At 34.2% G+C, this 26,254-nt stretch overlaps 1 protein-coding gene across 1 annotated transcript in view; it reads left to right on the top strand.

Annotated features, from left to right (window-relative positions):
* LOC412838 (alpha-mannosidase 2) overlaps nucleotides 1-26,254 on the top strand; it is a 140,234-nt gene that overhangs the window by 22,346 nt on the left and 91,634 nt on the right. Inside the window, exon 2 of the mRNA XM_396290.5 lies at nucleotides 20,798-20,858. The gene's annotated coding sequence lies outside the window, so the exon portion shown is untranslated. The remainder of the gene's footprint in view (nucleotides 1-20,797; nucleotides 20,859-26,254) is intronic.

The raw sequence follows: 26,254 nt of genomic DNA, 5'->3' as shown, positions 1-26,254 counted from the left end.
GACCAAAAAAAATATTATTCTCTATTCCACAACTTTCAATTCCATTTAAAAGTTTGCCAAGATCGATTCTTTCGAAAAAGAAAAACGACGACGAGAAAAGATGAATTAAAAACGTATATTTTCGAATATCCAAGAAGAAAAAAAAAGAAAAATGGACAATTTCATCGCTTTGGTTAATCGCGTTAAGGAATCGAGGATATCTGAACAAGCAATAAAAAAATAACAGAAGTCGAAGTTTCCGGTGGAGGGATCGGTTGGAACGAGATTATCGTATCTCCGGGGAAAATTGTAGAAAGAAAGGTGAGCGTCGTCGTTTGCTTAAAAATTGTCCCAGGGAAAGAAAATAGCGCGATAATAATGGGCGGCGTTGTCTCGTCCGCGGAAATGGCGCCACCGAGGCTTCCGGTCTTGTTATCTCGACGCTCGCACAGCCGAGCTCGTTAATCCGCCCTTTCTTAATCTCTCTCTACCCCGTTGTCTTGCGAATTTCTTCTTCGTCTCTTCTTTCCTTATTCCTCCTTTTTTTTTAGGAATAATTCTTCGTTTGCTTCTCCTTCTCGTTCAAAAATTAACACGTCGTCATATTTCGTATATACAATGAAAACGTAATCAGGATTTAAACGTAATGAATGAAGTGGAAATCGTCTGATTGAAAACGATAGAAAAAATTTCTTTTCGAAGATACTTCGTAAATATTTTTGATTTTTATAATTGTATAGGAAAGAAAATTCTGTCGAAGAATCTAAAAGTTTCAAGAATTTTCATCGATCTCTATTATGAGTCGAATTATAAAAATCGAAGGAAGAAATTAAAACGACACTAGCGACACTAGCGCCACGCCGCGGTTACTAACGACACTATTCTCTCGCATTAGTACAAATTATTACGAATTAATTTACATTGGAATAATTTTTTATTCCAATATACTCAAATACTTGACAGAATAACAGATTTGTTCGACAATTTTATTCCAATATTCATCGATCTCTATTATGAGTCGAATTATAAAAATCGAAGGAAGAAATTAAAGCGATACTAGCGCCACGCCGCGGTCACTAACGACACTATTCTCTCGAACTAGTACAAACGATATTACGAATTAATTTATATTGGAATAATTTTTTATTTCAAATATTTATATAATTTTATTTCAAATATACTCAAATATTTGACGGAATAACAGATTTGTTCGACAATTTTATTCTAATATTCATCGATCTCTATTATGAGTCGAATTATAAAAATCGAAGGAAGAAATTAAAGCGACACTAGCGCCACGCCGCGATTACTAACGACACTATTCTCTCGAACCAGTACAAACGATATTACGAATTAATTTACATTGGAATAATTGTTTATTTCAAATATTTATATAATTTTATTTCAAATATACTCAAATATTTGACGGAATAACAGATTTGTTCGACAATTTTATTCCAATATTCATCGATCTCTATTATGAATCGAATTATGAAAATCGAAGGAAGAAATTAAAGCGACACTAGCGCCACGCCGCGGTCACTAACGACACTATTCTCTCGACCCAGTACAAACGTTATTACGAATTAATTTATATTGGAATAATTTTTTATATAAAAAATATACTTGACGGAATAACAGGTTTGTTCGACAATTTTATTCCAATATATTCAAATACTTGATGGAATTTTCATCGATCTCTATTATGAGTCGACTTATAAAAATCGAAGGAAGAAATTAATGTTAACCTAACCTAAAGCGACACTAGCGCCACGCTGCGGTCACTAACGACACTATTCTCTCGAACCAGTACAAATAATATTACGAATTAATTTACATTGGAATAATTTTTTATTAATATACTTAAATACTTCATGGAATAACAGATTTGTTCGACAATTTTATTCCAATATACTGAAATACTTGAAATAACAAATTTGTTCCAAACACCCGTTCGGTCTTTTTAGGTTAGAGGTTAGGTTAAGAAATCATTCCTCCTTCGAAGCAATGGGGCGCGAATTTTAATGGATCGGGTTGACAGAGCGTGACAACAGGCTTAATGCGAGCCGGAAACGGATGCCATTGTACCCAGGACAGGTTATCGGCATCCGTCGATCGTTCGTCAATTCGTTCCGTTTAACGTGGATGTATTTCAACCTTTTCCTTCACCGCCTCTTTCTATTTCTTTTTCTCGCTGCGTCGAACTAATCGATCAATCGGCTCCACTCCTGTCGGCCATCGACGCGGCATCGCGTTTCTTCTTTCAACTCGTCAAGAGCTCTTTTTTTTTTTTTAATTATCCTCCACATCTATGATTACGCTTAATGATTTAACACGTTTTATATAACGAACTCGACGCGACGGATCCTTTTTTTTTTTGAATTAAAATATTTTGAATGATCCTCGATGCAATTTTTTCTTTTTCTTTTTGTTAAAAATTCCTCTAAGATTGAATTTGTACCGAGGCATAGTACATGCAAGGATAATTGCAGACGTTCGCTCTTGCAAACCCAGTCAAAGGGGAAGAAACAAAGGAGTTAAGAGCATCATATTTGGAGGTTTCGTTCGATCCAATTCTGGCGTTCATTGTTGAAAAATTATCGCACAAGGACACGGTTATTATTCGAAACTATATCCAATTTATCCAATCATCCATTGATCTCGCCATATTGATCGTAAAAATTACCATACAAAGACGCAAATTAGTCGATCGTCCACTGATTCAATCGACTCATAAATATTACTACACGTTCGAAATACTGTATCCACTCTACCAATCTCACAATATTCCCAATATTCAAAAAAATTTATTACAGTATGAAAAGAGGACAATCTTTTAATAAGAAAACAACAAGAGCAAGAATTTAATAGATTTTCCCTTTCACGTATTCCTTTGTGTAATCACATCAACTGCAATAATTATAGACAATTAAAAAATTAAAGATTTGGATTCATTCCAAGTTTCACAAATATTTTTCAACTCAAAATTATCGATTTAGAACGATTCGAAAGAATTGACAATTCCTCAGATTTTGAAGTTAAATAAAACCAAAATCCAAATCTCGTCCAATTCGAATAATTCAACCTAATATCTCGTCTTGAAAAATTCTTTCACGGAATTCAAGGATGTTATTCTCCGTTTGCTTCTTTTCGGCGAGTATGCAGTTGCTCTAACACGTGACACGTGTATTCGCGCTGTAAGAAATAACGAGAGGCCTGGGCTTCTTTGCTCCGCCGCTCATTATTTTCCGGGTAAATACACGGCAAAAAAAAAAAAAAAAAAAGAAAAAAAAAGAGGAAGGCGCGCGGGAACGAAACAGAAGAAATTAGCTGCGGGGGTGTCGGTTCGAGGATGCAGGCCCCTTCGCATGAAACTTTAAAAGGAACAAGAAGCGAGAGGGTTTCGCTAATTGGGTTCGTTCGAGGAAAAAAAAAAAGAAAAAAAGAAAAAAGAAGCCGGATTTTCCAGACACGTACTGTTTCGAAAGACGATGATCAAAACCTCAAGTTTCGCTAATTACTTGTCCCCCTTTGAGAGAGCGTTCCGATTCCTCGGTTTCTAAGGAATGTTTGCAAGTTATATGGCAAGTGTAAATGGGGTCAAGTGTAAATAATAATGGAGAGGTTGAGTTTGAAGGATCGATCGATTTGTAATTGGGTCGAAGATGATTTGCGAGCAATGGGGATTTTTATGTTTGGATTGGATTAGAAGGGTGAAGATGAGGTTTGGAAGATCTTTTATCCGTATAGTTATGGTTGTTTTGAATTGGTGAAAAGGTGTTGGAACAATTTAGTTTACTACTGATGAAAGTGAAATAAGAATTTGGTTAATTTAATTGAATCCTCGAATTCAGTAGCTCTAATTGCTAATTGAATTTATCCAATTTATCTTTTAATCAATAAGGAAAGGAGTGAGATATAACACTTTGTCCAGAGCTGTTTATAACTTATTTTAATTTAATCTTCAGTTGGATTCATCTTATGGATCCAACCAACACGTTCAATTTTTCCCTTAATTAATCATATTTATAAACCTAATTCAGTCCAACTTCTATTGGACAAATTTAATGATAAAACTCAATAATAAAAAACATTACTCTATTTCAGAATATCAATTATTAAATTTATTCTTAACTTAATTTCATAAAGTTAGACTTATTAATTCAACCAATAATTAATTCCGTTCCCAATCAATCGATATTTTATAAATTTTACCAAGATTCAAATCCAAATATAATAACAATTAATTAAAACTAACATTCTATTGTTCAAAATTTAGATTAAACTTTTACCAATTAATCCAACCAACTCAACTCCAAACTTATCCACTGATCCTTCCCCCAATCGAATAACGCACATCCAAAAGAATATCGAACAAACAACAAAACAAAACAAAAAAAATAAAATTAAACTTCTTTCATAAATGATGACGCGGTTGACGAATCGGCTATGTGTAACCAACCAAGTCACGAGCCAACGATTCACGGTTCAATTAAGGCCGGCATAGTTTTTAAAAACGTGCAATTTAATCGCGATATCCGGGGAGAACGCTTGGCGAGAACCCGACAGTGCAACAATGGCGGGCACTGTATCGTTGGTACGGCCGGCCGAGGCGCAATTACGGCCTGGACAATGGCTGCGCCGCCCCGTGTGCCCTCGTCCATGGCTAGCCACGCTTTACTCTCTCTCTCTCTGTCTCGCTCACTCACTCGCTCGTTTACTCACTCACTCGCTCGTTTACTCACTCACTCGCTCACTCACTCACTCACTCACTCACTCGCTTTCTCTGTCTCACTCGCTCACTCACTCACTCGCTCGCTCGCTCTCTCTGTCTCACTCGTTCGCTCGCTCGCTCTCCCTCGTCGCGACTCGTTAATTAAGAAAGAAACAATTTTTCAGTTTTCGATCTGTTTCACCGTGTCGCGCTTTCCCTCTCCCTCTCCCTCCTAGTAATTGCACTAGTTGGACAAAAATAGTGAGAAACAAGCGTGAGGAGGAGGAGGAAGAAGGGGGATGTTGGCTTTTCGACTATTCTCGTTTCGACGCTTTACCGCCGAACTTTGTTGTCGATCGTAGCTGCGAATTAATGGACCACTTAAGTGGCAACTGTTCGCAGATTTACGGCGAGAAACGGTCGGGATTGTGAATAATCGCGGTTGGGAGGGGGATGTTGGGAAATATAGGGAATAATAATGGAAATTTTTCGCGGAAGAGAAATTTTCTCGAGGGTGGTTCCAAGTGTTTGTTGTGAAAGTTTCGAGATTTTTCACGCGGCGGTTGAAAAATTTAAAAATTGGATCGAAAGCGCGGAAAACTGGCGGAAATTTTATCCAGAAATCTCGAGATCGGAAATTTCTCTTCCGAGATGTTCGCGAATCGCATTATGGATTAAGGGGGAGATAATATTTTTTTCAAAAATTTGTCTGTGCCCTTCTTAATTCCTCGGTTGGGAAGCAAAAATATTTTTCACGAAATTTTAGATACAATTTTTTCCGAAATCCCAATTGGCGAAATACCACTTTTAATCACTCTCGAATTTATTTCGACCGATTTCCACGTGATTTTGTGACCCGATTCGACCCGTGAAATATAATAAACAGGCTCCAAGTGATTAATTTACTTGAAAACTTTCCTAATCAGATCGCGAGAGGCGTTGCACACCCACGATAGGGTGTGACGCTTTTAATAATTTATATAACTCGGGAAATGAAACTTTGAAGATGTTGGGGAGAGGATAGGTTCAACTGCGAAAAGAATTGCTGAAATCGTTCGAGTTTACGATATTTTGATCCGAATAATCAAGGAGAAGAAAAGTCTATCTTGATTTAACTTTTTCTTGGTTATTATTGACTTGTTATATATGTTTGATATCGAGAATGAATTCAATTTTTATTAATTTTATATATATTATATATAGAAACATTGGAAACATTATTTAAAATATAAATTTAGATCTAATTTATAATTTCAATCTCATTGAAAATATAAATAGTCTTCGATACAAATTATATTTTAACGTTTCGATGAAAATTGCAGCTAATTTCTTCGAGAATTAAACGAAATATCGACTTATATCGATATGTATATTTATTAATCGTTATGAAATAGTCTGCACTTAATATTGCATCAATACCATATACTTACCATATACTCTCACGGATCATCGACTAACAATCAAACGTTCTGCATCGAACGATTAAAAAAAAAAAATACATTTTCGTTTCCTACTTAATCCTGCTTAATCCTGCTTAATATTTACATTATTATTATTTACTTGCGTTAATAACATGGTCGAGGTCTGTTCATTCGAGAACACAGCGATTTTTTCGATCCGTATTCGAGGTAAGCGTTAAAATATCGCGATAGTTTTAACGATTCCCAGGATATAGGAGCGTTTCGTATGCGCAGAACGTTTGCGCAATCATGCTTCCTCGGAGGAATGGGCGAGAATGGGTCCGGTGAGAGGAGGAGAAACACCGGTGAGTGTACACCGATCGCCTGTTTGCATTCTATGCAGAATCGGACCGTGAAACGTATACAAGGTTGACGAGAGGTCAACGACTGCGGGAAAAAAGTATGGGCGTGTCTGGGAGCTGGTTATTTATCGAGACTGCTGGCTAAATCGATGATTTCCTAAAGAATTACGTACCCGAGTCGAACCTAACCTAAATTCCAATTCACCATCGATTCGGGTTCGTATCACCGGTTAAGATAATTTTAACGTGATAATTTCTTCGACACGAGACAATTTAATCCGTAATGGATTTTAAGATAAATTTTGAAAAAGTTAGTATAAGTTTAATATAATACAATCGATGATATTAAGAACCTAGATTCCACTATCAATTTGATTTTATATGTGGAATCAAAGTAATTTCTTCGATTTAGTTTAATCAGTAACAGATTTTAAAATGGATTTTAAAAGAATTGCACAATATAATCTGAACGTAGATGTATCTCTCTTTAATTTAATTCGATGCAATATACAATTATTAATTTAATGTAAACACGTGCAATTTAATCTTATCTAATTTTTAACTTATCTGAATAGATAAATCTTATCTATCCCTAAACTTTTCTCCAACTGACTGAATCAAACTCACATATACCTTTGAACTTTAATCTAAATTCTAAATTTAATTACTTAATAGTCTACTTTAACATAGAATTAATTTAGATGTACAAAAGTCGAATTAACTATATCCTTAATATCCTCCATCTTTCTCTGTAAACCCTGAAAGTTTCAAGTTCAGTGTATAGTACGAATATACATCTTATTCTCGTCGAAATCGATGAAAGAAACCCCTCCCAGCACCGATAGTTTTTATTGCAAGACGAGCCAAAGCTACTTTATTTATTTAACTTATAAAAGTCATCAATTACATTTCTAACGTCACCTTTCCCTAACTTGAAAGTTTCAAATGAAAGTTACGGCACAGATCACGCGCTCAAAAATCGCGATTTTTTTTCTACACTGTCTGAAATCGATGGGAGAGGCACGGATCGCGACACCCGTTTCCCCCACCTGCCGTGAAATAATGAAAATACGTAGAGCGATCGTGTGCGGTCGGAAACGAGCAATTGGTCACGGTCGTTAGTAAACCGTTACCACTGCGCTGTCCTCTCCGTCACCATGGGTGTCCCTTCGACTCTGTCGCCACTGTCCACCTCCTACGTATCCTGGTTCCGCTTCTGGCTCGCCTGTTGAGCGCAATTTGCGAATTAATTTCCCTGAACTCCTCTCATCACCAACAAATTCTATATTCCTCGAATGGATTATGGCGAACGTGCTGGCAAACGTACGGACGGCGGACGGACTGCTGATTTAACGATCATCTACAGTGCTCGCCCGTCGTTTCGTGATGGGATACGTATTACCGACCGAGCATGTGTTTGCGAGCCTGTTGCGCGTTTCTTCTTGGCATCGCGCCAGAAAATTAATCAGGCTTTCGCGAATTTTCGATCAGTTGGACGACGATCGTGCTTCTGCGATAATTTTCTAAAAGTCTGATACTTTTTTTATATATAAATTTTTATTATCATAAATGAAAATTTATGTAAAAAAAGTGAATGAATATGGTAAATATGCGAAACGATCCTCTTTCATGAAAAGAGTATCCGAATACTGAATCGTGTATTGGAGTTAATAACGATTTGAAACAACATTCTTTTCGCGAATGAAAATGTTTTCCTGATCGTAGTTCGAAATGTATAAAAGGTATACAAAATTTAAAAAAGACGAATCGAAATTTTATAAAATAGAAAGATTCGCTATATATAACGAAGCTCGAATTACCGACAGACACCTCAGGATAGCGTGCACGAAATTCTGATTATCCTTAAGGTGATAAGTTGAGTAGGATCAGCGCTAATTATCAAAAGTTTCTTCAACGAAGAAGCGTGCCAACTGCTCGATTCGATTTCAATCCCGATATTAACGGATATCTCGCCGGTAAATAATCGATCTGAAACCTCGAATCACTTGGCCAGCCAGCCCCTTAATCTTGGCATCTCTACACCGGTTCAAACTTCTAACTCGATAAGGAACTAGCGCTGAGACGAAACGATCCGTCTCTGGAAGAAACGGTAGTCCGCTCTCGTCTTTCAACGATCCCTATCTCCAGTCCCGGTATTTGATGCGATAAGGCGCTCTAGCTGTGAAAAAAAATTTGACCAGTAAGTTTTTTTACTACGCTTTTTCCCACGATTTTTTACGCAATCTTTTATTATTCCAAGAATAAATTATTTTTATATACAGTGATATTCAAAATGACTGTAATTTTTAATTGCAATTAAAAATTAAAGTTAAGGATCACAATGATAAGAAATTAAAAAATTAATAAATTATTTTTATGTACAGTGATATTCAAAGTGACTGTAATTTTTAATTGCAATTAAAAATTAAAATTAAGGATCACAATGATAAGAAATTAAAGTGTGCTATAATTTTATATTATTTCAAGTTTCAATATGTTGATTGAAATATTTTTTTTTAAATATCAATTTATAAACTCTTAAGATAATTTTTTTCCACACTACTTGTGACTATTGCAATTCTCATAATTTATAATTAAGAGATATATATTTTTTTTATTATTGTTCTACTGTCTATCATTATTTCAATCAACAGTTAAGTTAAGAATAAAGAATAAAGTTTAATTACTTATTAATTGTATAAACCACCATAATTGTATTATTAACTATAATAATTATTAAATATGCTTAAATTATACTCGATTCGCCTTGTTTACCACTACAATTATTATGTTTCAAATGATTTAATCCTGTTTTAATTTTGGCTCAATCGGTGGTTAACTGGCCAAAATTGAAAACATCTTCACATCAATTTTTAAGATATTAATAAAATAATAAAATTATTATCAATTTTAAGACACATGGAAATACAATGATATATAAATTCACAAAAACAGGATATCCATAGGTTTGAATCAACAAGGTTAGACCAAAAATAAAAATTGAGAACGAGAAATAAAAATTTCTATCAGCACAAATGAAATAATCTGTAAAAAATACATTTAAATTTTCCACAAACATTTTCATTCTGAGATGACGATGCAAAATTTATTTGAATTTTTACAATTCATTCGTATATTATTACAAATTTTCTTTTAACAATCATATGTAATAATTATAACATAACAACCAGACATCTCGAATCATCATTAAATCTTCCACAAACATTCTCACTCTAAGATGACAATGCAAAATTTCTTTACAATTTATTCGTATATTATTACAAATTTTAACAATCATATGTAATAATTATAATATAACCAGACATCATTGTTACGTCTCGAATCATCGAGCCAACTTATTCCTAACTTTCAACTATTAAATTTTTCATCGTCCACGATGCATTCGATCGTCGACGAACATCCCCTTTCGTTCCTTTCGTTTTTCCAGTCTCTCGTCGAAAGACGACGAAAGTGAAAAGGGAGGAAGAGGAGGAGGAGGAGGAAGGGAGGGGCTTGATTAATTCTCGCGACAGATTTTGCGCCCGGGCTAATTAAGCGGGGCGAGCGAGGCAAGTGGCGAGAGCTAAAAGTAGCCTCTGTTGCTTCTAGACTTCGATGAGAATAATTCCAACCCTAGCAAACCTTAGAGAAACCTCTTACGTAAGAACGTAAGCGCGTCAATATTTGAGTCTCTCGATAAGAAATATTTTTTTTTTTCTCTCTCTCTCCGTTCTACTGTTGTTCTTACATACCTGGAAAAATCTGTTTATCTGAATCGTGTAACGAGATATAATTATCTGGTTCGAGAGATAAGAAAATTTTCGAGAGATAATACACAGGCTTGTACTATTTAAAATATAATAAAAATCGTTTTATTAATTAAGATATATATATTAAAAATGATTTTTAATTACGAAATTGGGGATTTTTTGTTCTCTTGCAAATAATTTTACTGCTACTTTTGTTTTTTTTTTATACCATCGATAGTGAACTCATTTTATTAATTTAATGCGAACATTCGATTTCTAGTTAAATTTTATTCCTACAGTTATCTAGAGAGAGGAGATAGAGCAATTAGAGGTGTGTTATAAAGAATGATATAAAATTAGCCAAATGTATATCAATGTCAAGCCACATATGGTTCAATCGATCCCTTTATCCGTATAAATATATAATTCTCCGCAAAAAAGGAAAATAACGATGGATCGAATCGGTGGGTAAAAGAAAAATTCGAAAATCCCTATCATTTTACCGATTCAGCAGCGGTCAGATTAGACACGCGATGGCTCGGTTCGGGGAAAAAATGGAATCGATGGTGGAAAAAGAAACGATTCGATCGGATGGGAAGGGGAGGGGTATCCCCGATAATTTTCATTCGTTCCTGCGTGATAATTCTCCCGTGTAACCTCTGCTATCGGCCGAATTAACCGCGATTTGTCGGTCGAAAATCGAGCAAAAAACAATGCGCGGCCAATCGCCGCTTTCGCACGTGTGCGCGGATTATTGGCAGCCACGTTTCGCTGTATCGATCGCGATGAAGGAATATTAGAGATTATATTCGATGATGAGTCGAGAGTTTGTTTTTTTGTGAAAAATGAAAGTATAAAGCGAAACATTTTCGAACAAATTGAAAATATTTAAAAAATAAATAGGTTAGATGCGTATATAGTACATGAACGAATATTTTACGATATCGATGGTCGGTAAAGAAATTTTAGGAAATTACTAGGGTGAAAATATATTCGTGAAACTTTAGAGAATCAAAAAACTCTTGAGAATATTTTTTCATTTGTAGAATGAAGAACGACTCGTCAGAAGTGAAACGATAAATTTCGAACAGATTCGTGAAAATATTTAAAAATAAGTAAATAAGCCGATGTTCAAATAAGAATCATTTATCACGTGCAATAATAAAATTTTCACTAACGTATCATCGTTGGAAAGAAAGAAAAGATTCGTCAAAGATCAATGAATCGAAGAATAAATTTGCTTACACATCGTGTAAAGTAAAGAATATATCGAGCACAATTATTAACAATATCAACAAGATAATAATAAATAATCAACCAAGGATCATCATTTATCGCATATAACAATAAAATTTTAAGGAAAAAAAGAAGAAGGATAAATTTTCTTCATTCTAACACCAATTCGTACAAAGGAATAATATTCATTTACTCTTAAATTAACTCCTTCTCGCGCAAATATTTCTCTCTCGTGTGAATTATTCGAAAAATTAAAACAAAAAGTCGCATAGAAAATTCACTGGTATTGCTACGCACAAGATACGATTGGACATCTAATGATATGCTAATAAGCGGAAAATACGTACAGGGGGAGAGGAACGTCTTTATTGGCCGGCGATATTCCTCTGCAGCGGTGGACGGCGATAAATAAAAGCGGCGTGGAAATTATACGGTAACGTTCGATCGCGAGAAGGGAGAAAAATAAGCATAAGTAACGTGGTTGTTTCGAGGTTATAACGTTTCCTTCTTCCTTACCGATATTTTCTAGATTTACCACGCTTTTTCAGATTAAAAAAAAACCTTCAGATATTAACACGTGCTTCATGATCAACGCATTTCGAGGAACGCGCTCTTTTTAACTCGCGTTTATAAAATATTCTTAAATATTTCTTATATACATCTACTTATAGACTATATATATTTTATTTATTATATAATTTTCAACTATCGTTTATTATATAGATAAAAGTAAAATCTAGATTAATTATTATTTACTTCATAAAATAATCCAAATATCGTCGACGAATTTACATTTTTTTTTTCCTTGTCGAGAATTTCTTCCCGCATTTTCCTATTATTAATCGTTGCTTCGAATGGTTTTAATTATATCTCGAGTCGTAGATTTTCTCGTGTCGAGAAAAAACGTTGGAAACGAGATATCCCGTGACCCGTTGGCCACAAACTTTGCTTCGATTTGCTATATACGAGATATCTCGTGACCCGTTGTGTTAATTATATATTATAATTTTTTAATCGATAGAATAAACACGATCTTTTTTTTTTTTAACTGCAATTTTAACAGATTACCAAATTCGTATATCGTGAAATTATAATATAAAAGAAAAGGAAAGTCTTGTGACGATTAAATATCAGATAATTTTTCGAAGAGTAATCTCGTAATTTTTCATTCACAACTCGAGTAAAGAAACGATAGAAATCGTTTCTTGGATCGAAAGAGGGATTGAAATTTAACGGATTAGTAGTGCAAATTTCGATAAATTCTTGTTAATCCTTTTTTTTTCTCGGACAAAAATCAATTGATCGTACATTATTGTTATTATTGTTATTGTTATTATTATTATTATTATATTATAAAGAGCTCGAGTGGCTTGCATTATTACGAACAATCCTTCGATTACGAGATTGCCACTTTGACCGTAAATTAATTCCGTATCATTTACGATCTGCTTTACGATCGCGATAAAACTACCACTACGATATCAACGAGAGAAGTGAACAGTGTGTTAAAAATGGAGGAGAGGATTCATTTTATGAATTTATAAAAGTTTATTGAATAATTTTAATAACCCTCTTTTCGTATTTCGTTCACAGATTAAATATACACGCGTTTACAGGCAGAGAGAGAATCGTTTCGTTGAGAAATATTCCCTAAATTTATCGAGAAGCGTTTAAAATTTCAAATAATCGGATACGACATCTCGAAAAAAACATCTATTTTAATTTTTAATTCGTTAAATTATAAGTTTTTTCTTTTGTAAATTAAGCTCAAAGTTAAGTTAAAGTTACTTGGTGTTAGAAATTCACACAATTATGTGATTATTATTTTTTTACATCTTCTATATCCAGTCGTAAGAATTGGATATATAAAAACTTTCTACTATATTTTACTATACCTATATTCGATTCGCAAAACGATACTAAAATTAATTTTCTTTACGACCGTGCATGGTTGAACGCTCGTCACCATTAATTTTAACCTGTCTTATAACCCACGCATTTCTATCCTTGTCACATTGTCTACACATTTATCACATTTTGGAGAAACAAGCATTAACAATACTCCCAACTTTAGCTGCCAATTTTTCCATATTTCATATCCACACATGGATTATTTTATATTTCTTCTTTACTCCAATCGAACTCAATGTTAATTCTTCTTATATCGTTATACTCGTGCATACATTTTTTTAAAAGAGATAATAAATCGTAATAAAAGTGTCTAAAAATTTTTTTTAAAAATTAAATCTTCACGTAAGCTCTAAACGGGGAGGGGAAATAATTTTGTCGGGCTCTAACGTTCGAGGCACCGTGCGACGCGGCCCTCCCCCTGCGTCGACTCTCCTTAATCATCGTCGTTGCGTCGACCCTCGACCAAACGCCCACCCTTTCTCCAACGCAAACGTGCAAACGTTCGAGCGAGAAACGTTGGAGGAAATGGAAGGCCTCGGGTGTCAACTGGCTAGGGTTGTTCGGTCGGCGCAGGTTGTTGCAGGGGGTTGCCACGACGCCTGTTCAACACGGCAGGGGAGAGGGAGGGAGGGAGGGAGGGAGGCGTGTACACGGATTTACAGCCGGCAGTCACGGCATCCCGCGGTGGCCACGCGATAGCCGTGGCGTCCTCCTCCGTTACACCGCCGTAAATAAAAACGTTATCCGCAAAGACTTTTCCACCATTTTCGCGCCCTCCCGTTGTAAATCACTAGACTTGGACACGCTGCGCGCGTCTAGGGATCCCCACCGACCTTTCCCCCGATTCCGACGATTCGCTTGCTAGGGATTTTTTCGCTCGGTGTTCTTTTAGTTCGATGGGGAATCTAGGGTATTCTCCTAGGATCTAGGGATCGGATTGTTGTGTTGGGGACTTTTTTCTCATCTCGCTATGGAATATCTTGGCTTTCGATTTGGATTGTTGTAGGAGGTTTTCAGTAATTTATTTCAATCAAGAAATTTGAGTGTTTTTTTTTTTTTAGATAGATTTATTTCCAAGGAATGTTTATAGGGATTTTGATATTCGATTGTTCAGAAAGCTTTTCCTATGGTTTGTTTCTAAGGAATGTTGGTGTCTTGATTGGAATAATTGAGGCTAAGAAAATTTTTTTCTCAATATCAATCGTTTGTCGATATGGCAGGTGAGATATTCTGAAAAATCGTGCAACCATAAATTTGGAATTTAAAATTTGATTATCATTATTATTCTTTTGGCGCAGAAAAATCAAATTTACCTAAACATTGTAATAAATACTCCAACATTGAATCATAATACATAAATTACCAAAACTATTTTAAAAATAATTACATAAATATTTTTAACAACTAATATCTCGAATTACTCGAAAATTCTTATTCTTCGAAATATTCATACTTCTTTCTCAAAATACATTCGCTATAAAATATCTCAAGATTTGTGAAATATAATAATAACAACGAATAATCTCACCAATTTCGTTTTATTGACGTCGAAATCGGATCGAAGGAAGACGAGATCGATATGATGGAAAGAACGAAGAGAAATTTTTACTCTTGTTTTCATTTTAATCGAACACGTGCGGACCCACGTGTGTTTTATCGCCGCCCCTTCTCTTCTCTCATGCGTGAACGCACACCTATTTAAATATTTACCGCGATCCGGAAACGCACACCGGCCGCTTTTATTTGCCACACCTCCAAATTGGCAGGACTTTGCGATGGAAATATTGACCATCTCGCAACATTCGTCTTTGTTCCACGACCCAGAATATACGAATATCCTTGACCCACTGTCCTCCTTCGACTTGCACCACATTTTCTTCCTTTCTTTCTCTTAACCATAGTGAACACGTAACAACAATGATATCAGACGTTCAACGAGAGAAATTAAACGATCGATAATGGATCGAAACGTGGAAGCTTCGAGTTTAAGAATAATTTATAATAACACGTTTCTAATTTTCGAATACGAACGAAAAATAATATTTGAAAGAAGGAATTAAAATTCAACACGATCCCCCAAAATGAATCTCTCCAAAATGTTTAAACCCTCGATCCCCCGTTAATCCAAATTCTCCTCCTTCATCGACCTAAATCTTCCCAGCCACGATCCACTTTCGAACAAACTTCAAGCTTCCAAACTTCCAAACTCGAGAGACAGAGATAGAGAGAGAGAGCTTCTCTGGATATATCTCCATATCGCGGATCCATAATACGCGAAACACCGACGATAAAACCGAAAGGACGTCGCTCGAATAATGTATGAGACACGCGTCTCATAGACCGATTTCGAAGATCGAAGCTCTCTCTCGGATTACCCTCCATTGTCCTCTTCTCTAACTTGCTCCTCGTTTCAATTGCAACTCGAACTGACCGATTCTAAACGAATCGTGACTCGATATAGGAATCGATCTTATTAGAAATTATTGATTCGATCGAGGTTAGAGTGTTAATTATGCAGGATATCGAAAGAGGTTGTTGTTGTTGAATCGAGAGATTTATCGATCATTTTTGTTGAATTTTAACGTTGTTTTATGAGAAGTTTGAGAGAAATTATTGACTCGATCGAGGTTAGTTTATAGGAAAGGGAAATTTCGAATAAGTTTAACTCGATCGAGAAAAGTTGTTGTTGTATCGAGATAATTGTCGATCGTTTTTGCTTTTAAGGAACAATTGACAACGTTGTTTTATAAGAGATTTGAGAGGTTTGAGAGAAATTATTGATTTGATCGAAGGAAGAAAGTTATTATTATCGAGGAAATTGGAGAATTGATCGTTTTTGATGGATCTTGAGAATAATCAAGAACGTTGTTTTATAAGAAGTTTGAGAGGTTTGAGAGAAATTATTGATTTGATCGAGGTCAGTTCATAGATAAATTTTAAGGAATAATCGACAACGTTGTTTTATAAGAGGTTTGAGAGGTTTGAGAGAAATTATTGATTCGATTGAAGGAAGAGGATTATTATTGCATCGAGAAAATTGGAGAATTGATCGTTTTTGCTGGATCTTGAGAATAATCAAGAACGTTGTTTTATAAAAGAAGTTTAAGGTTTGAGAGGTTTAAGAAAAATTATTGACTTGATCGAGGAGGGTTGTCGTTGCATCGAGAAAACTGTCGATCGTTCTTGCTGGATTTTAACGTTGTTTTATGAGAGGTTTGAGAGGTTTAAGAGAAATTATTGTCGATCGAAGCCAGTTCATATTTAGAAAACGGAAATACGTTTAACTCGATCGAAGGAAGAGGATTATTATTGCATCGAGAAAATTGATCGTTTTTGCTGGATCTTAATAATCAAGAACGTTATTTTATAAGAGGTTTGAGAAAAATTATTGATTTGATCGAGCCCAGTTGATACATAGAAAAAGAGAAATCTCAAATATGTTTAATTAGATCGAGAGTTGTTGTTGCATGGAGATAATTATCGATCGTTCTTGCTGGATCTTAATCGACAACTCAATTGTTTCTTTGAATTCATAAATGTCTCGAGTTTTGATGATCTTTTTTGATGATTTTTTTGCGTTGGATAATTTATTCTCAAGGAGGAAGAGTAATTGTGATTCTTGGATCGAGTTTGAATAGAGAGATGTAAGAAATAATTTTCTCGATATTGATTTATTAACTTTTAGATATTCGTTAGATAACGATAGAAAGCGATTAGTTATATTTGTTTGGAAATATTGAATTTTTGGATCTTGATGATAATATATTGATAATTATTCAATTTATTAAATATTCGAATATTTATTAAGATGTCGATATTAAATTTTTCCTTCGTTCGTAATCTTGAATTTCTCGTGATTAACTTTTAATAATTATTCAATGAAATAATCATTCGATATTAACTTTCGTTCCTTTATTAGATTAAATTTTTTCGATATTTTCAATAAACAAGAAAATAAAAATAGAAATTACGAATCTTTTAATCAATTTAGAATTTAATCAAACAACGGATCGACAATAATTTTCCATTTCACTTCATCACTTCACCAATCTAAAAAAGATTTCTAGATTAAACAATACGTTAAAGTGTACATCATCCTTTCTTCTCGATTTAATTCCGATTTTCCCTTCCACTTTTTACTTGATCGATGAACAAAGGATGGATTATTAACTTTTCGCCGCCGATCTAATAATTCTCGATTCTCGTCTCGTTGCCCGGTTACTCTCGCATTACGCCTCATCCTTAAAGGAATCGAGTCCCTCGGGAGCAGGAATTTTCCAGGCTGAGTCTGAGTTCAGAGGGGAGGCGGAATAAAGAATTGTCGATTGCTCCTGCCGATCATTTGCACCCAATTATAATTATTGCTGCTCTTTCAATCCCCTTTCGTGTCTTTTGTTTGTTCTTTTGTTTCACACTTGTCGACGATTATTGGAAAATTAAAAAAAGGAAAAATAGACGGAATTGGGAATTTTTGTTTCGAGGAAGTAAGAAACGTTGTAAATATTGGAAAAATATTATTAAACTATTGTTATAAATTAGTCTACGTGTTTTGAGAAATAAAACAATTTTTTAATTGAGATATTGGAATATCTTTAATTCTTGTAAATTAATTTTTATTTCTGATGCATTGAAGTTCATGGATCATAATATATAAATTAATATACAATGAGAAATATATTAAAAATTTTCTTTTGATCAATCGAATTATTCCTTTCGAGAGATTTCCTTTTTCACTCGAATCGTTCGTAAAGCTATTAAATCTTATTATTTCATAGAATTAATTATTTCTCAAAGAAATATTTTTAATTAGGAATGATTCGATACTTTCTTACGAAACATTTCTTCGAATCATAGATACTCGTCAAGCGATATTCTTTAAAAAATTAACAGAGAGGAAGGGGAAGCAAAAGACGAAGAATATAAGGATAATAAAAGGGCAGCGTAATCCTTGATCCATCCATCGCGAACTTGACAGTTGTCCATTTGCCCAAGTTGTACAGCTTTTGAAGTAAGGGATAATGGGAATCACAGGCAGAGAGTTCCATAGATCTCGATCTAAAATGGCCACGGTTACAGAATATAACGAGGTTTGCCAGTTCTGCCAGAAACTATCCCCGTGCAACCAATCTCTCTCTCTCTCTTTCTCTCTCTCCACGATCCGTGATCTCGAATTCTCGAGTAGTCTCATCCACCCTCTGCTCTCCATCTTCGTCTTACTTAACTTGAATCACTACCAACATTTTTCGATATTTTTCGCTCTTTTCTTCTTCTTCTTCTTCTTTTTTTCTCTCTCTCTCTCTCTCAAGTTTCAAAATTCAAACAAAATTTCATTTCATTTATAAACCACGAAGATTTTTCGATATTTCTCGCTCTCTTTTTCTTCTTCTTCTTCTTTCTCTCTCTCTCTCTCTCTCTTAAATAAAATTCAAACGAAATTTATAACTTCATTTATAAACCACGAAGATTTTTCGATATTTCTTTTCTCTTTCTCCTTCTCCTCTCTTAAATAAAATTCAAATAAAATTTCATTTCATTTATAAACAACACGTTGTCAATCGAAAGAATGTATCGATTATAATTATCGATAGATCAAAATATATCTTCTAAAATCTTCGTTTATCGTCCTCTTTCTTAATTCCAACTTTCTCTGGATACTCCAAGAATATTATTACGTTAAGCATATTGCATTCGACGCATATTGTTTCGCAAGGGAGAGGTGAACTTTTTTCCTCGGTGAAAATCTGAGAATTCGCGACTCGAGCACGAACGAAACTGACGAAGGCGTGTTACCCTGTTGGATCCAGTTTCCATGGAATATTGGTTATCGATCGAGAGAAGACAGCTTTATTCCACCTCCTCGCGCGAAATCATCAAGTTTCGAAAGGGGAGAGGAAAATTTTTGCTTTCGTGTTGCAATAATTCTCCTTGCTTTCTCGCGTTTATCCTCGCTCGAAAATCGCGTTTCGATTCTTACTTCTTTGTGTATATATATATATATATATATATATATGGATTATATATGACGTTTATATAGAATTGAATGTATTTGTACGTGGAGGACGCGATTCGACGTTAAATTTTTCGTTCGGGTTCGCGAGAGGTATCGCAAAAGATGAGGAAAGCGAATGAACAGATGTTTCTCTTTTCCTTTTCGGCGCGATAAGTTTTGCAAAGTTCGAGAAATTAATTTTAACACGCGAGATTTTGGAGAATCGTAGCACGAGGATTTTAGTTTGCAAAATTTGTTCGTGGAGAGAAAGGAGGAAATTTTTCTGAAACATATTTAAACTGAGAATCAAATCTATCATTGCATTCGAAACTATTTTGTTTAAAAATATGTTAAAAATGAATATAGCCTCTGAGAATTAAATCGATCATTGCATTCAAAATTGTATGATTCCTCTTTAAAAATATAGTCTCTCGTTCCTTGCGAATTTTTTCTGAAACATATTTAAACTGAGAATCATTGCATTCAAAACTGTATGATTCCTGTTTAAAAATATGTTAAAAATGAATACAATCTCTCGTTCCTTGTAAAATTTTTTTGAAACATATTTAAATTGAGAATCAAGTTTTTCTAAAACATATTTAAACTGAGAATCAAATCGATTCGAAATTCATTGCATTCGAAACTGTATAATTCCTCCATTTAAAGATGAATATAATTTATCGTTTCTTGCGAAATTTTTCTAAAATATTATCATATTTAAACTGAGAATCATTGCATTCGAAACTGTATGATTCCTGTTTAAAAATATGCCAAAAATAAATACAGCCTCTTTGCGAAATTTTTCCGAAAGATTCTCCTGAAATACCTATTTAACTGTATCGACAAATCAATTTACATTGCAATCAGAAACACGAGTTTAAATCGCAGTCCTCTTTGAAACGATGAAATTTTTCTCACTCGATGCGAAAACGGTTTTCAAAATAACCTGATATTCCAGTTTAAACGCGGCTCGTCCCGAATTTTCCTCATGGAAAAGATAATTTTCGTCCGTGGTTCGGATGGAATTCGAGAAAGAGTAGATTTTGTTGGGGCGGTGCCAGGTTTTAGGGCAGGATAAGGACACGTGACCGAGGAGGATTGCATTTCGAATCGATCAAGATTGCTCTCCTCGAGGTCGGAAATTCGAAGGAGAGGAGGGTGTTGTTACGTTCGAGTCGATTATCAGGCTAAGTAAACTGGGTTAAGTGGAGAAATATGATTGACAAGTTGATAAAAATATTAGATTCATTATAGTAGAACAATTGACAATGGACACGTTGGATTTCAGATTGCAACGTGTGACAAGCGGAGGAAACTTGAATAGAATCGGTATTGTATGCAGGGAAAAATTTTAAAATTAACAAATTTTCGATGATTATACATTAAGTGTAAATCAACTTAGATATAGATGTCTACTTTTTCTTATTTTAATTAACAATTATAATTTTTTCTTTCAGCTTCCTGCAGAAAATGTACACGAAAATCCTCTGCACACGAAAATCCTTGGTTATTTAACAAGTAAGTTCAATAACTAATACATACACATTTTCCTCGTGTCTTTTACTCTTCGTTTTACTTCCAAAAAGAGGCAATGGATCGTCCAAGATCCAAGATTAATCGATTAAATTATGAGAATAAATCATGATTCGATTTGGATCTGGATTAAATATTGAGAGTCGATTAACAAGCAGAAGAATGGAAAATTAAATAATATCAAAGTATTATACGCAGACAAAAATATTGGATTTCGAATTTTAATCGTTATTTCTTCCATCTTTTCTTAAAAACATTTGTTCTTAGTTTATAATAAATATATATTTATTTCTGTTTAGTATCGAAGTATTATAGGCAGGCAAAAATATTGGATTTCGAATTTTAATTTATTATTCCCTCCATCTTTTGTTGAAAACATTCCTTCTCAGTTTATAATAAATATATATTTATTTTAAGTATCGAAGTATTATACGCAGGCAAAAATATTTATTAGATTTTGAATTTTAATTTATTATTCTCTCCATCTTTTGTTGAAAACATTCCTTTTCAGTTTATAATAAATATATATTTATTCCTGTTCGTAATTACATCGTGCAAACTTCTTCTTATCCGCGAAAAGACGCTTTCTTTATTTCCACAACAATCGAATTAAATCTAATTGATCCGGATTAAATATTAAAACTCGATTAAATGGAAGGAAACTCGAACGAGAATCGGGGTATCAGAGTATCGCAGGCAAAAATTCTAGATTTTTAATTATTCTCTCCATCTTCTGCTCTCCACTTATCAACAAAACATTCCACGCGTTTAATAAATATAATTATCGTCCAATAATATTTTCCTTCTATTTTCGTCTCACTCGCGGGAAGACGCTCCTCTTCCCTCTCTCCTTATTTCCACAACAAGCCGCGGAACGACGTCCAAATTAAATCGCGCTCTCAATGGATCAGGATTAAATATTAAAACTCGATTAAATGGAAGGAAACAGAATTGGAGTATTGTGTGCAGGTAAAAATTCCAGATTTTAATCATTCTCTCCATCTTTCGCTCCTCTAACTCTCTGATCTTCTAATATTTTTCAATTATATGCAAAATCACTTTCCTCTTCCTCTTCTTCTTCCTCTTTTTTTATTTCTATCAAGTCAATTTTGAAATTACGTTCGAAATAAATCCAATTATTAAAAATACCAAAACTTGATTAAATTGGAAGGAAACTTGAACAGAATTGGTATTAAATTTGTATTAAAGTATCGTGTGCAGGTAAAAATTCTAGATTTTTAATCTTTCGCTCCTCTAATTCTCTAATCTTCTAATATTTTTTTAATCATAACAAATTATATCGTGCAAAATCATCCTCCTCTTCTTCTTCTTCCTCTTTCTTTATTTCCACCACCAAACTAATTTTGAATATTTCGAAATAAATCGCCATCCAATGAATTATTATAATAAATTATATTATTATAAAAATACCAAAACTCGATTAAATTGGAAGGAAATTTGAATCAGAATATTAGAATATTGTGCAGGTAAAAATTCTAGATTTTAATCATTCTCTCCATCTTTCGCTTCTCTAACTCTCTAATCTTCTAATATTTTTCAATTATATGCAAAATCACCCCCCTCTTCCTCTTCCTCTTTCTTTATTTCCATCAAGTCAATTTTGAAATTACGTTCGAAATAAATCCAATTATTAAAAATACCAAAACTCGATTAAATTAGAAGGAAACTTGAACAGAATTGGTATTAAAGTATTGTGTGCAGGCAAAAATTCTAGATTTTAATCATTCTCTCCATCTCCTTTAACTCTCTAATTTTCTAATGCTTTTCATCACAACGAATTATATGCAAAATCACTCTCCTCTTCCTCTTCCTCTTCCTTTTCCTCTTCCTCTTCCTCTTTCTTTATTTCCACCAAGCCAATTTCGAATATTTCGAAATAAATCGCCATCCAATGGATTATTATAATAAATTATATTATTATAAAAATACCAAAACTCGATTAAATTGAAAGAAAATTTGAAGAATCGGAATATTAGAATATTGTGCAATTCTAGATTTTTAATTATTCTCTTCTCTCTAATTTTCTAATGCTTTTAATCACAACGAATTATATGCAAAATTATCCTCCTCTTCCTCTTCCTCTTCCTCTTTCTTTATTTCTTATTTCCAAGTCAATTATAAAACTACGTTCGAAATAAATCCAATGCGTAATTAAAAATATCAAAACTCGATTAAATTGGAAGGAAACTTAAATAGAATCGGAGTATTGTGAAAGTATGAGAGTATGTGCAGACAAAAATTCTAGATTTTTAATTATTCTTTCCATCTTTCGCTTCTCTAACTCTCTAATCTTCGCTAATATTTTTAATCACAACGAATTATATGCAAAATTACCCTCCTCTTCCTCTTTCTTTATTTCCATCGAGTCAATTTAGAAACTACGTTCGAAATAAATCCAATGGGTAATTAAAAATACGAAAACTCGATTAAATAGAAGTAAAACTTGAATAGAAACTTATTACAATCGATTAAATATAGGCACAAAATTTTAATTGTTATTCTCTCCGTCCTTTCTCTTCCACGCGTCCTCATTTCAATACAAATAAGCGTAACCGTGTAATGTTTTCCTTTCCACGCACTCGCTCGACGACCCCCTCGCTCTTTCCTTATTCCCACCAGGAAAGCCGTCTTGGAACGACGTCCAAGATGAATCGGCGTTAAATTACGCGAACAAATCGCGGTCTAACCGACTTGTACATTGTTTGTCTTCATCCTCGCGCCAATTTCCCAACTCTTCCTCCTCCCCCCCCTTTCTCTCTCTCTCTCTCTCTCTCTCTCTCTCTCTCTCTTCCTCCATTCTGGTTTATAGACGCTCGTGAGACCTTTTAACCGCAGCATTATCGCCTCTGAACTGCATTCATCCGTAATAGCGTGTATCAAACCGGACGATAATAAAATTTCCTCCGACAGTATTTTGTATATTTTATGCATAGATCGTTCTTTGTTGATAATGTAATAATATTGTTGTAATAATATTGTATAAGAATGTAATATAATTCGTTTTTTCGTTTTCCTGTAATCCCACGTGTGTGTCACGTATTTTATTAGACACGAATAGGTTATTCGTAGTTTTGCGCAACTCGCGAACAACTTCTTCGAGGTTGGTCAGGCCCTTGACCCAAATCCAGCTCTTCTATCGATTTTTCGTGCAACCCGGTTTCGCACAATTGCATTCCGTTTTCGCAGGCTTGAAGCGAGCAATTCGTTTCATTCGATCGGAAGCGATCGAATCGTGTCTCTGTTCTTTAATTCCCCTCTTTCTCTCGTTTCTTTTCCTTTCAAAGAAAATGATCGTTCTTGAGGATTATTATTCCAGGAGGAAACGATATATTTCTTTTTTTTTTTTTTTTAAAGAGAGAAACTTGTATCATTGATCACGAGTGTCTTTAAAAGAAAATCGTTTTCGAGGATTGTTATTCCAGGAAGAAACGATATATATTTTTTTCTAAAAAGAGAAACTTGTATCTTTTTATTGATCATGAGTGTCTTTAAAAGAAAATCATTTTCAAGGATTATTATTTCAGAAAGGAATAATGTTTTTCACTGATCATGGATATTTTTATCTCTTTAAAAGAAAATCATTTTCAAGGATTATTATTCCAGCAAGAAACGATATATATTTTTTTCTAAAAAGAGAAACTTGTATGATTTCATTGATCACGCGTGTCTTTAAAAGAAGATCATTTTCAAGGATTATTATTCCAGGAAGAAACGATATATATTTTTTTCTAAAAAGAGAAACTTATACGATTTCATTGATCACGGATGTTTTTAAAAGAAAATCATTTTCGAGGATTATTATTCCAGGAAGAAACGATATATTTTTTTTTTAAAGAGAGAAACTTGTATATTTTTATTGATCACGGATATCTTTATGTCTTTAAAAGAAAATCATTTTCAAGGATTATTATTTCAGAAAGAAATGATATTTTTCATTGATCATGAATATCTATCTATCTTTTTAAAAGAAAACCATTTTTTTTTTTTAAAGAAAAAACTTGTATGTTTTAACTTTTCATTGATCATGGATATCTTTATCTCTTTAAAAGAAGATCATTTTCAAGGATTATTATTCCAGGAAGAAACTATATATATTTTTTTCTAGAAAGAGAAACTTGTATGTTTTCATTGATCACGGGATATCTTTATTTCTTTAAAAGAAAATCGAGGGATTATATTTAAAGAATATCTTTGAAGATTTCAAGTAAAACGTAAAAATCAAAGTCAAAGCTTATTCAATTAAATTATACAATTATAAGAAAAGAGAAGATAATTTATTTCAACAAATTCTCCTCCTAAAATGCAAATCCACCAAGGAATAAGGGAAAAAAAGTAAAGAAAAAACTTCTTTTCGAAATTTCTTTCGAAGCAATAACGTATCAATCCCATTCCAATCATTTATTAAAAACAGCATTCGCCATTTCCGGTCGTTGGAGGAACTCGTTCCGCGAATTTGTCACCCGCTGATCCACCGGGACGCGAAGGGGAGGAGGAGGAGTTAATTTAACTTCCTTGGAGGATTTCACGATGGCGTAATTAAATTTCGAAGCAACGTAGGCGAGCAATTACTGCGTCGTCCGCGTGTTTTCGACGTTTCCGGGTCCATCGTGCGATTACTCGCGATATCTCACTTCCCCCCCCCAAACCTTGCAGTTTATCAGCCTTCAGAGACGATTCTCGCGAAACATTTTCCTCGATCCCATTTCAGAGACGAGAGAGAATCAAATCGATTATTTGTTTAACGTTAATCCCCCTCCTCCCTCTTCTTCCTCCTCTACGTTGCGATATCAATGTTTGCACTTCACCTCCTTGTAAACTAGATTATCACAGCCGAGGGGATTGACACGATTATATATCGTATCAAAAGTTACGTGCGTGGAGGAATTTTCGAATTTATTATATTCGAAGAAATTGGAAAAGAAAAAAAAAAAAAAAGGAAAAAAAAGGAAATAAATTCGAGCGAATCGTTCACAAGTTAAGTTTATGATCGGTGGAGAGTGAGATAATTTGATGGAGGATGGAATGATGGGGCATTGATGGTCGATTTTGGATCGGTGGGGTTATGTGTCCTGTAACAGGTGGGTAGATGGGTGGATTGGACGAGTGGCAATCGAAAATGCGGTGGCGAGACTGTCCACGCGCGGTTTACGCGGAAGAGAATCGATAGAAATCGAGTGGAGTGGTATGCGAACGCGATAAGTTAGGTTAGAAACTTTGTAGAGGTTGTATATTTGATGCCGGGTGATTAGGTTAGGTTAAATTAGTCATGAGCGCAAGTTGGAATCTAATTTAGTTTGTGCAATGATTATATTTGGTACAGATACAAGTTTTTCTTTTTTTTTAGGTTTATATAACCGGAA

The sequence above is a fragment of the Apis mellifera genome, linkage group LG8 (assembly GCF_003254395.2).
Source record: "Apis mellifera strain DH4 linkage group LG8, Amel_HAv3.1, whole genome shotgun sequence".
Taxonomy (NCBI): Eukaryota; Metazoa; Arthropoda; class Insecta; order Hymenoptera; family Apidae; genus Apis; species Apis mellifera.
This window is presented reverse-complemented; position numbering and strand designations above follow the sequence as displayed.